At 48.2% G+C, this 13,616-nt stretch overlaps 1 pseudogene; it reads right to left on the reverse strand.

The window, feature by feature from the left end:
• Window positions 1–137: 137 nt before the first annotated feature.
• On the reverse strand, window positions 138–13,323 carry LOC136525560 (receptor-like protein EIX2; annotated as a pseudogene).
• Between the last annotated feature and the right edge of the window lie 293 nt (window positions 13,324–13,616).

Here is a 13,616-nt window from a genome sequence, read left to right on the forward strand (position 1 = left end):
GTTACTCCACATAAGCACATCCAAAATGTCACAGCTTCTGCACTGGTAGGGCCATAAAGTACAACAATTCATACTCACACAGAATAGTAGAGTTTGCTCAGTTATTACATGCGTAACCTTTCTCGTAGACAATGGATAACTTGGCTTCATTATACAGAGCACATTATGGGTTTCTGACAAGAAACTCAGACTTGTTTCAACAAAAATACCTATGGCTACTTTGAAGTACTATTAATACCAAATTGATCATTTTTAGTCACCAGGGGATGGGGATCCGAATTCCAACTCGTAGTCGTAGCAAGTGATGGAGTAGTGGTTGGAAACACGCCTAGCTTCCATGGATTGGCATCTTCCTGCCTTGAACCGATTGAGCTTAATCTCAACTACAGTTCGTAATTCATCCAATTTACTGTCAGTGAACTGAAAGTATGCCTTTCTTGCTGTTGCGCTGAACAAGAGGATCACAGACACCACAGATAATCCATATGCAAACCCAAGCATTGCACATAAGTATGCCCCCCCTCCATCAATCTTGTACCAATGTTTCCTGTTGTTTTCACGCTTGATGTTGTGTTGCAAACATATTCTGGACAGTGGAGGCCCACAGAGATTTGCATTACCCAAAAAACTACTATTTGAGAAAGTACTAAAAAGCAGTGAATCCGGTATCCTTCCTGACAGTAGGATAAATTTAGCACGGAAAGATAAGTCAAGTTTGTCACGATCCAAGGAATTGGACCTGACAAACCATTCTGCGAGAGATCAAGTGCCTCTAAACTCCATAGGTTGCCAATTTCCTCAGGAATAATACCACTTATATGATTTCCTGAGAGATTCAAGCTTACCAGCGAAGATAGAGCTCCTATTCCTTTGGGAATTTCCCCAGTGAGTTGATTTCTTGAAAGATCTATACTGCTTATCACAAATAGATAGAGTAACCCACCAGTGGCTATGTGCACAGCCACCTGTGGAAGAGGACCATCATAAACCGTGAATTTGAATTGTGGAAATTTGACAGCATATTCCCTAAAACCCTCCTGATATACACTCATAGCCGTTAAACTTCCTAGAGAAAGTGGTACAGGACCAGATAAGTTGTTGCTAGCAAGATCCAATAATTGTAGGTCGTGAAGTTGGAACAGTTGCTCAGGTATTTCTCCAGAAAATTGATTTGACTGTAGAGACAGCACAAGCAGAGACTGTTGGCTATCACCCATCCAAGTGCCTATCTCACCAGATAAATTATTATGTGCCAGATCCAGAATGATCAATTTATTGCATGATTTCAAGGAGGTGGGAAAATTACCAGTTAAGCCGTTCTCGCTTAGGGATAATACAGCAAGGGAGGTTATAGAAACCATGGTTGAAGGTATTTCTCCATGGAGCTTGTTTCTTGAGAAGTCTATGGCTTGCAATGGTGAGGCCTTCTGCCAACAATCTGGGAGAACACCTGAAAATGAGTTTCTTGAGAGAAGAATGGATTCCATCAAAGCCATCCTGCAAAGATATGTTGGAATTCTTCCAGACAAGCGGTTGTCGGATAGATCCAGCATTTGAACATTATGTGGCAACTCAGGAATCCCTCCCATAAGTTGGTTTGATCTCATATTGAATATTTTCAATGTTTTCATTTGCTCCAAACTCGTTGGCAATCGACCAGTGATTCTATTGTTTGATAAATCCATGCTAGTGATGGATGAAGAGAAGTTCCAGAGCCAATCAGGTAATGTGCGCATGATATCTGTGCTGCGTAGATCAACCATCTCAATTTTTGTTTGTGAGCGCAGACAGTAAGGGAAGTACGGCCCTACTCGACAAGCATGCAATCGTAGAACTCTGAGTTGAAAAGGTGGCATCCATTTTTGTTCAATTGCAATCTTCAGATTTTTTGATGCTAAACTTAGGAATTCCAAACTGGAGACACTGCCAAAGTGGATTTCAGATATAACGCCATCAAATGCATTGGATGAAAGATCCAAATAAGTTAAGTTTGATAGCTTGCTAATATTTTCTGGTACCTGCCCAGAATATAAGTTATTGCTGATGTCAAGATAGATTACACTTGTTAAATCCTCAATCCAAATAAGTTACATTATTATCGCCAACATCAAGAAAATGTAGTTGCTTCATGCAGAAGAACAGGTTCTTCCTTGCTGCAGTATCTGTTAGTAAGTCTTGTTCATAGGATGCTTTAGTTTCAGTTTGCATGTTTCCTATTCTTAAGCATTGCATGCGCACGAGCACTCACATGTGGTTGCCGTGCGCGTAGGAGGGCATGGCGAGAATAGCTCGCATGTTCCTGGGCTGAGCGACGTTCTAGCGGCATCGTGGGCATGGGGATGGACGTGCCTGTAATGCGGTGTGCAGCTGACCGCTGCCTGCCTCTACTTTGTACTTGCACAGAATAAAAGGGGAATAGAAAGAACAGAAAAGCTGCCTGTTGTTCGCAGCACCAAACCTAATGTGTTCCAAGTGTTCGCGTTGAGTTTGAGTGTGTTCTGTGTTCGTGACTTCGATCACGAGCTCGCCAGCCGTCAAGAACGCCGGGCCAGAACCAACAATTGGTATCGGAGCTGTGAGAGAGGGACCTACGACGTCATGTCGACAAAGCCGAGCGGACACTCGCCGCCGTCGACGGACAAGAAGGCGAAGAAGGCCAGCGGATCCGGCGGCAAGTCCCCACCGCACGACCCTTCTCGTAGCCGCTCACCGCATCGTTCCCCGCGTCGCTCCCGGGCTCCACGCCGTTCGCGCACTCGACATCCACGCGAGGTCGTCGTCGAGCGGGTGCGGAAGGCGACCGCGCAGAACCTGCGCGCCGAGTATGAGTCCGTCGTGCTCCAGGAAAGCGAGGCGATCGAAGACTTCGCCTTGTGTCTCACCGGGATCGTACAGCGCCTCGCCACCCTCGGCGACCCGGAGCCGGATGCCAAAGTGGTGGCCAAGTATCTGCGCGTCGTCCGCCCGCGGTACAAGCAGCTGGTAATCTCAATCGAAACCCTGCTTGACATTTCCCAACTGTCCATTGAGGAAGTGACCGGAAGGCTCAAGGCGGCCGACGACGTCGAGCCTGCCCCTGCACACACCACGAACAGCAAACTGCTCCTTACAGAGGAGCAGTGGGTCGAGAAGTACAAGAAGCAGGAGCATGGCCGCGGCAGTTCCAACTCGGGAGGAGGCGGTCGCGGCAAGGGATGTGGCCGTGGCAAGCCACGCGGCCGTGGCGGCAACAACAGCGGCGATGGGCGTGCCGCGTCGAATACGGCTTGCGCTGGACCAGATGACGAGTGCAAACGCTGTGGCAAGAAAGGCCATTGGGCCCAAAATTGCCGTGGCAAGCTCAAGGTGCAGGAACCGGCCCACGTGGCCCAGGACAACAAGTCCACTCTGCTCCTTGCGATGGACTACGAGCTGGAGGAGGGGATTTATCCCCGAATCGAGCCGTCGCCGCCTACGGAGCTAAGTCCGGTGATTCTGCCACCGATCTGCGCCGATGGGCAACTCCACCTTGTCGAGAAGAAGCTGTACGCCGCCTTCAATGAGTTCGATGACCGGGACCCGAAGCGATGGGTCCTGGACACGGGCGCGTCGAACCACATGTCCAGGGCACGAGCAGCCTTCTCCAACCTCGACGCCGGCATCACAGGCTCTGTGCGGTTCGGCGATGGCTCCGTCGCCCGCATCAAGGGGATCGGCACCGTCCTCTTCTCCTGCAAGACCAGGGAGCACCGCGCCATCACCAACGTCTACTACCTGCCCTGCCTCACTGCCAACATTATCTCCGTCGAGCAGCTCGACGAGACTGGCTACCAGGTGCTGGTTGAAGGTGGGGTGATGCGGGTGCGCGATCAGGAGTGCCGGCTGCTAGCCAAAATCCATCGCAACCCAGGCCGGCTCTATGTGCTGGACATCGACATTGCACAGCCGGTCTGCCTGGCTGCACGTGGAGAAGAAGAAGCCTGGGTCTGGCATGCCCAGTTCGGACACCTGCACTTCGCCGTGCTGCGCAAGATGGGCAGGGATGGCCTTGTCCATGGCATGCCCCTGCTGACCCAGGTGGAGCAGGTGTGTGACGCCTGCCTCGCCGGCAAGCATCGGCGGGCGCCGTTTCTGCAGCAGGCGCAAAGGCGCTCGACGGAGGTGCTACAGCTACTCCATGGCGACATCTGCGGCCCCATCTCGCCACAAACTCCAAGCGGCAACCGGTACTTCTTGCTGCTTGTTGATGATTACTCTTGGTACATGTGGCTCTCGCTGCTGCCCACCAAGGATGCGGCCGCGACGGCGATCAAGCGCGTTCAGGCGGCGGCTGAACACAAGAGTGGCAAGAAGCTGCTGGCTCTGCGTACTGACCGTGGCGGGGAGTTCGCCGCGGCCAACTTCGTCGACTACTGTACCGAGCTCGGGGTACATTGTCAACTCACGGCGCCGTATTCGCTGCAACAAAACGGCGTCGTGGAACGGCGGAACCAATCCATCGTCGGGACTGCACGCAGCATGCTCAAGGCAAAGGGGCTCCCCGGCGAGTTCTGGGGCGAGGCGATCACCACGGCCGTATACCTGCTGAACCATTCCTCGTCCAAGAGCGTGGGTGGCAAGACTCCCTATGAGCTCTGGACTGGCAGTGTCCCTGCCGTTCAGCACCTGCGCACGTTCGGCTCCATCACGCACATGAAGGTGACGGCACCGAACCAGAGGAAGCTGGATGACAGGAGCAAGCGTACCATCTTCGTCGGCTATGAACCAGGCTCCAAGGCGTATCGGGTGTATGACCCGGTGGCGCAGTGCATGCACGTCAGCCGCGACGTGGTGTTTGAGGAGGCGACGCAGTGGTCCTGGGCCGAGGGCCAGCGAAGTGAGGCGGCTGACTTCGTCATCGAGGATCTGACGCCATCTGAGATCATCACCACTACAACGACGATGAGGATGAGTACATCGACCGAAGCTGCCTCTACTTCCTCGGGCTCGCCAGCGCCATCTGCCCACGCCTCGCCAGTGCATGGCGCTGGGAGCGCGACACCGAGGGCAGACACGCAGCTGGATGCGGACCCAATTGAGTTCGTGACGCCACCAGGAGCCGGTGCATCACAGCACCTAGACGCGGACCACGACAGCGACGCCCCTGCCCGGTACCGCAACATCGACAACGTCCTCGGGCAGACCACTCCACCGGGCTTCGCTGCACAGGAGCTGGAGGAGCAGCTCCTACTGGCAAGCGAGGCCGAGCCGACGACGTTTGCAGAGGCGCTGAAGCACGAGAACTGGCGCCACGCCTTGCTCGATGAGTTCACCTCCATCGAGGCGAATGACACTTGGAGGCTCGTCGATCCGATCCCTGGAGTGCGCCCGATCGGTCTTAAATGGGTGTATAAGACAAAGAGGGATGAAGCCGGGCTCGTCACCAAGTTCAAGACCCGGCTCGTCGCCAAGGGGTACGTGCAGCGCTAGGGGATCGATTTCGATGAGGTTTTCGCCCCGATAGCGCACCTGGAATCTGTGAGGCTGTTGCTGGTGCTTGCTGCAAGTGAAGGGTGGGCAGTCCACCACATGGACGTCAAGTCTACTTTCCTGAATGGGGAGCTGCTCGAGGATGTCTATGTTCAGCAGCCGCCGGGGTTCGTGGTGAAAGGCCAAGAGACGAAGGTGCTGCACCTGATCAAGGCCCTCTATGGATTCCGCCAAGTGCCCAAAGCCTGGTACTCCAAGCTTGACGAGTCCCTGATCAAGCTCGGCTTCAGGCGCAGCACGTCCGAGCATGCGGTCTACCTCCGTGGTGTGGGCGCACGACGCCTCATCGTGGGAGTCTACGTGGATGATCTTGTAATCATCGGAGGGGATCCACGTGACATCAGCACCTTCAAGGAGGAAATGAAGGTGACATTCAAGATGAGTGATCTTGGGCTCCTGCACTACTACCTCGGGCAGGAGGTGAAGCAGTCAGGGAGCGGCATCACGATATGCCAGAGCGCCTATGCTGCAAAGATCCTGGAAGGTGCCGGTCTGACAGGATGTAATCCAAGCCTCACTCCCATGGAGTCAAGGCTTAAGCTCAGTAAGTCTAGCTCTGCCCCTGCTGTTGATCCCACATCTTACAGAAGCATTGTGGGCTCTCTTCGTTATTTGATGAATTCAAGGCCGGATTTGGCATATTCGGTGGGGGTATCTCAGTAGATTCATGGAGAGTCCTACTACTGAGCACATGGTGGCCATCAAGAGAGTGTTGAGGTACATTGCAGGGACCTTACATTATGGCTGCTATTATCAGAGGGAGAAGGAGGCTCAGCTCACTGGTTTCAGTGACAGTGATCTGGCCGGTGATCTAGATACAAGGAAGAGCACCACTGGTGTCCTCTTCTTCCTCGGTTCCAGTCTCATCACCTGGCAATCCCAGAAGCAAAGAGTGGTGGCCTTATCCTCATGTGAAGCTGAATACATCGCCGCTACTACAGCAGCTTGCCAAGGTGTCTGGCTGGCTCGGCTGCTCGCTGAACTCAAGGGTGAGAAGGTCAGGAGCATCACACTGAAGATGGACAGCGAGTCTGCAATTCAGCTAAGTAAAAACCCAGTCTTTCATGACCGTAGCAAACACATAGATGTGAGATATCATTATATACGGGAGTGTATCGAAGAAAACAGGGTGAAGCTGCAGTCCGTCAGGACAGCTGAAGAACTTGCAGACATTCTGACGAAGGCATTGGGGCCACAACAGTTCTGTGAGCTGCGCTCCAAGATCGGCGTCATTGATGTACAGACCGTGAACAAGGCTTAGGAGGAGATCTGTTAGTAAGTCTTGTTCATAGGATGCTTTAGTTTCAGTTTGCATGTTTCCTATTCTTAAGCATTGCATGCGCACGAGCACTGACATGTGGTTGCCGTGCGCGTAGGAGGGCATGGCGAGAATAGCTCGCATGTTCCTGGGCTGAGCGACGTTCTAGCGGCATCGTGGGCATGGGGATGGACGTGCCTGTAATGCGGTGTGCAGCTGGCCGCTGCCTGCCTCTACTTTGTACTTGCACAGAATAAAAGGGGAATAGAAAGAACAGAAAAGCTGCCTGTTGTTCGCAGCACCAAACCTCCTGTGTTCCAAGTGTTCGCGTTGAGTTTGAGTGTGTTCTGTGTTCGTGACTTTGATCACGAGCTCGCCAGCCGTCAAGAACGCCGGGCCAGAACCAACAGTATCCCCATATAAATTGTTCATAGACAAGTCAATATAGTCTAAGTTTCACAACCTACGCATAGCCTGTGGTATTTCTCCTGTCAAGTGGTTATTCCGCAACTGAAGCAATTCAAGGGAGGTCAATTTTTCTGTCTTATCAGGAATTGAGCCCGAAAGTTGATAGCCAGACAAGTCCAAATGTGATAGAGAATTCAGCACCCAAATCCAATTTGGCATAGAAGAATTGAGCTCATTGTTGGTAAGATTGAGTACCGTTAGGGCCGTGAAGTTGACATGAGAAACAGAATTCAAGTCGGCGGCAGGAAGAAATGCATCATTCAAGTGAAGAACTTTAAGCGAAGGAAGCTTACTAAGGGCTTGCAGCCAGTCTGAGGATGCAGCAAGATACACCCAACCAAGATCTAGATATGTAAGTGACGTAAGGTGAGAAACCCAAAGGAAACTGTCCACTCGGATTGTAGATGACGAACTGAAGGAATTGAGATCAAGATGCTCCAAGGTTGACAAATTACCGAGCTGGGGAGGGACCTTACCACCAAAGTAGGCACGTGAAAGATCAAGATACCTCAATTTCTTGAAGCTTCCTAAAATTTCTGGAATGGCCAGCCCACCAAAGTTGTTGTCGCTCAGATCAAGGTATGCAAGCCTTGTCAGAGAAGCCAAAGATGAGTTGATTTCATTTTCCCCTTTGATGAGACCGAACTGGCTGACATCCAGCTTGATGACATGGTGGGTCTTGTTGCTGCAGGCCACCCCAGTCCAATTGCAACAATCCTGGCCTTGCCACGAACGCAGCTTGTCTTCTGGGTCAGTGAAACCTGCTTTGAAGGCAAGCAACGCATCTCGCTCCTCAGGGATGCACGAACTTGCCTTCCCAGCTATGCTGGAAATGGTGAAGTAACAAAGGACCAGAGCTGTGAGCAATCCGTGCATCCTTCCTCTGCAGCTACTCTGTAACAAATATGAATGGCTGTGGCTGAAAATGTCAAAAAAAAAAAAGAAAGAAATTGTCAGGATGGCTTCAAATAGAGACTTTCTGAGCAAGGCTGCGTTTAGTTCCCATAAAGTTTTCCAAAAAGTGCTACAGTAGCTATTACATCGAATCTTACGATACGTGCATGGAGCATTAAATGTAGACGAAAAAAAACTAATTATACAGTTTGGTTGAAAATCGCGAGACGAACGTTTTGAGCCTAATTAGTCCATGATTGAACACTAATTGCTAAATAAAAACGAAAGTGCTACAGTAGCCAAATTCCTAAATTTCGCGAACTAAACACAGCCCAAGTGTAATGATTGCGGAGGGGGACTTGGACCTCAAAGTAGACAAGTATGCTCATCAAGTCTTTCTTGGATTTGCCCTGCAAAAGATAGTGGGCTGATGAATTTGTCGTCGCTCAGTCTTTTCGCAAACCACAGAGTTCCATTATCATCATACGAAATCCTAATGCCTTGCCAATCACTATATTCTCCGCTATCTCTTTCAACTTCGCATCCTATAACTGGCCCTTACGTATTTCTTGCTCCAGTGAGGGTTCTATCACCAACTCCACTGCATTAGTGATAAAGCTCAAGTTCAGTTGCTCAAATTCAGCACACAACTCACTTGACATAGCTGCCACTTGTACCTCCTTGGCGTAACTCTTCCTGCTAAGAGCATCGGCAACAACATTCACCTTTCTAGGATGATAGTGTACTTCCAAATCATAATCTTTAATCAACTACAACCATCGACGCTGTCTCATATTCAGATCTGTCTGAGTGAAAATGTACTTTAGACTCTTGTGATCAGTGTAGATATCACTCTTATGCCCAATAAGATAGTGCCTCTATATTTTCAGAGCATGAACCACTGCTGCTAACTTCAAATCATGAGTAGGATAGTTTAGCTCATGCTTTCTCAGTTGTCGGGATGTATAGGCCACTACTTTTCCTTCTTGCATAAGAACACATCCGAGACCTTGACGAGATGTATCACAATAGATAGAGAAGTTCTTGCTCAAATCTGTCAAAATCAACACTGGGACGGTAGTCAACCTCTTCTTCTATTCTTCAAAGTTAGCCTGACACTTCTCGAACCACACAAACTTAGCATTCTTGTCCAACAGAGCTGTCATAGGCTTGGCAAGTTTAGAAAACCCCTCTATGAACCTCCTGTAGTATCCAGCCAATCCCAAGAAACTACGAATCTCTCCCACATCGGTTGGTGGTTTCCAATTCAACACATCTCTCATCTTACTTGGATCTACTGCTATTCCACTATTAGAGACAACATGGCCTAGGAAAGAAACTTCCTTCAACCAAAACTCACACTTGCTTCGCTTAGCATACAACTTGTGTTCTCTTAGCTTTTGCAAGACCAACCTTAGATGTTTAGCATGCTCTTCTTCCGTCTTGAAGAATACCAATATATCATTGATAAATACCACCACAAACTTATCCAAAAACTCCATGAACACCTTATTCATCAAGTACATAAAGTATGCAGGTACATTAGTCAAATCAAAGGACATAATGGTGTACCCATACAATCCATACCTCATAGTAAAAGCTATCTTGGGTATGTCAGTTGCGCGAATCTTCAACTGATGATAACCATATCGGAGATCAATCTTAGAGAAAGCACAAGCACCTCTCAACTGATCAAACAAGTCATCAATTCTAGGTAGCGTGTACTTATTCTTGATAGTAACCTTATTTAGTGACTGATAATCCACACACATTTTCTGGGTACCATCCTTCTTATCAACAAATATAACCGGTGCTCCCCAAGGTGACAAACTAGGATGAATAAAACATTTCTTCTGTAACTCCTTTATTTGTTTCTTAAGTTCCTCTAGCTCATTAACCCCCATTCTATATGGACACTTAGCTATATGTGCAGTTCCAGGTAATAATTCAATAATAAACTCAATATCATGGTCAGATGGCATACCTAGCAAGTCATCGGGAAACACATCTGGAAACTCATCCACTACTGGGTCCTCCTTGTTGATGCAGTCATCAAGCTGGTTCACTGTGGCTGTCGACTGTGCTTGTACTACAACATCAACACTGATTCTATCCCTATTCGGTGCGGTCACAACAACTACCTTCTCTTGACACTGAATGACCGCCTAGTTTTGCTTCATCCAATCCATACCCAGAATCACATCAATGCCAGATGTTATCAACACAATAGGGCTCACTTTGAACTCTACCCCCTTAAGGATAGACTAGTCGGAAGACAACGATAAGAAGCTTGCATACTACCCCCTGGTGAGTTTACTAATATGAGATTTTACATGGCACATAAGAGTATGCTATGCGTTCTAACAAATGCTTATGATATCAAAGAATGCGAAGCTCCAGAATAAAAAAAGAACAGTGGCAGGAGTGGAATTGACATCGAACGTACCGGGCATGACTTCTGGTTCCGCAAGCGCCGTCTCTATAGACACATGGCCCCTTGTTTATCCTTAATTAGCTAGTTGGCACAAGGCATCTACAGAATTAGATTTAGTCAGATTAGAAGCAATATTTTTCACAATAGAGTAAGGCAAAAGAAGCATAAAATTTAGCAAATAACAAGGGTGAGATGGAAAGCATGAAATGAGTGAAGCAAAAGAGGCTAAAACGACCATTTCTAACTAGGCTTGCGTCCTATAGTAAACACGGCTCTGATATCAATCTGTCACACCCGATTTTAAGGATAAAATAGGATGCAAAATTTTATGTGCGCCCAGAGATCAGTCACACACATAATCCTCAGCAAGGCTTCCAGCAGAGTTGGACGTCTCTATGTTAGCTGATTCTGCTTCCTAGGGCAATGGTTAGCATAATGTCCAACTTCTCCACAACAATAGCATACGTTGGGGGTGTTAGGTGCGCTGGTCTTCATGGGAGTGTTGTTGGGTGTTCCCTGTCGTGGTGTCTGTTGGCCACTCTGCTGCTGGGGACGTTGATTGCCATTCTACTGCTGGTACAATAGACGCTGCTGGTTTGGGTTGCAACTCCACTGATTAGGTGGTCCCTAGTACCTCTGCTGGAAGCCTTGCTAAGGATTGGTGCACAGACGGGTATTACTCTTAGAGGCCTGTCCCTGAAGCCTCCTCTTCTTAGCCTCCATCTCTTTGCGCTTATTATCAATAATAATAGCGCAATTCACCAGCGTCTGGAAATTGGGGTATGTATTGGACATAAGCTGGAGTTGCAGACCGTCATATAGACCCTTGAGAAAGTGGCATTACTTATCAGCATCATCAGCCACCTCATTCAAAGCGTAACATGACAACTAAGTAAATTTGTCACGATACTCAGTCACAGACATAGATCCCTGTTTCAGAGCTCTGAATTCCTCCTGCTTGAGCTCTATCAATCCTTCAGGTATGTGGTAGGATCTAAAATTCTCTCTAAATTCCTGACAGGTGATAAGAGGAGCATTAGGGGGACGTCCATACTCGAATGCCTCCCACCAGTCTTGAGCTTCTCCCTGGAGTTGTCTTGACACGTACAACACCTTCTGCTGGTCATCGCATTGCGCTATGTTGAGTTGCTATTCCACTGCACGAAGCCAATCATTTGCTTCTAGTGGATCAGTGGCAAGAGAAAACACCGGGGGCAGCCCTTCAAGAATTCACCATGCTTGTCACGCGGTGCTCCACCAATTAGTTGATTCTGCTGACTCTGCACCAGATCTTGCATAAGCTGTGTCTGCACTGTCAGGAGCTGCTCAATAGTAGGTGGTGGTGGTGGTGGTGGTGGATGTGGGGGAACACCTCCATGACCTCGGCCTCTTCCTCTTCTAGACATCTGACATCCAACACAAATATTCAAAATTTAGTGATTTCCATGTTATATACACTTATAGAGATATAGAATACATTCTAAAAATTTTCTGGACAAGTTCCAACATCAGCGCTCCGTAAAACAGTCACATCTCACGTTCCAGACATCCAAAAGTGGCGTGCTTTACATGGTTGGAAAGCTTAAGAAATTATATACAACTTTTATTCAGACCACATGTCCAGATTCTGTCGTTAGGTTACTCAAAAACAGGATACAACAGAAACTGTCCCAGACTCCAGACTGCGCAGAAACTTTAACTTAAAACAACTATATCTCTCAAATCAGATCAGGTATAGGGGTGATTCTAGAAGCATTAGAAAGATACTTAAGTCTAGTTGCTTCCATAAAAATTTCATAATTTTTAGTTGAGGAGATTTAGATTGGCATTAAGATAAGTGCAGACTGCTCCGAAAAACAGATCCGAGAGAATATGATGTACCCAACCCAACTATTTATTTTTTGACTCAACTTTAATATTCTTAACTATGGAACTTGTGGACATGCCCACAAAGTTCCAGCACTCATTACAAAAATCCAACTCACACATAAACATAATAATAATTCAACTAGACACACCAAAGTTCACACCGCACTACTAGACTCGACTTGACTCAACTTGACCCATGCTACTAACATATTATTACATAGAAGGGACTCCAACACCTATGGGAGAAATTCATGGGGAAGCTCCTCATAGATCCTTGGTAGGTTAAGGCACATCCTTGGCTCGTTTATCACTTATTGGTATCTCTTAAGGGTCGCTTCCTGTGCCTTCAACTGATCTTCTAGCCGTCAATTCTTGTCTACTAATTCACAGGCATTATTGCCCATCCCAAGTCAGGGTGTTGGCGAGGGAGGAAACGATATTGATCTTCCTTCATATCATCAAAGCGGGCGACCACGGAGACCCATGCAGGCTACAGTGGCTGCATCTTCTATGCTATCTTCTATGGTGGCACAGTGAGCGTGATGCGCATAGTTCGAGTCCAGCTGGTATGCTTCCTTCTGTTCATCCTGGATGGAGATGCACACCCTAGTCTTTCAATAAGTGTCCTCCAGAGGGTGCGTATGCTCATTGCAGACATACTCCACAGCTGCATCCCAATCAACATAGTAGGTCTAAGGAATCCCCATAAGTCGGTGGTGCGAAATGAAGATTCATACCCTGACTTGTACTAGACCTTCGTAGTCCATCCTAGGGGAGGGATCGGCTCATCCTCTTGAACGGCGTCCTCCTCCTCCTCATCATCAGACAATACAACGACCTCTACTTCTTTGGGTTCTTCTTCTTTAGGTTCTTCCTGGAATGGCTCCGGCATAGGGTGTAGGTGCTGACGAATCAACTTCTTGCTCCTGGGGTTCCTCCTCCTCATGTGGCTCTATGGACTCATACAAGCCACGAGGCAGGTAGTAGCCTCCGGTGTTGATGCGAGCGGTCTTATTGGCACAAGGCATCTATATAATTAGATTTAGTCAGATTAGAAGCAATAATTTTCACAATAGAGTAAGGCAAAAGAAGCATAAAATTTAGCAAATAACAAGGGTGAGATGGGAAGCATGAAATGAGTGAAGCAAAAGAGGCTAAAACGACCATTTCTAACTAGGCTTGCGT

The sequence above is a fragment of the Miscanthus floridulus genome, chromosome 19, assembly GCF_019320115.1.
Source record: "Miscanthus floridulus cultivar M001 chromosome 19, ASM1932011v1, whole genome shotgun sequence".
Lineage (NCBI taxonomy): Eukaryota > Viridiplantae > Streptophyta > Magnoliopsida > Poales > Poaceae > Miscanthus > Miscanthus floridulus.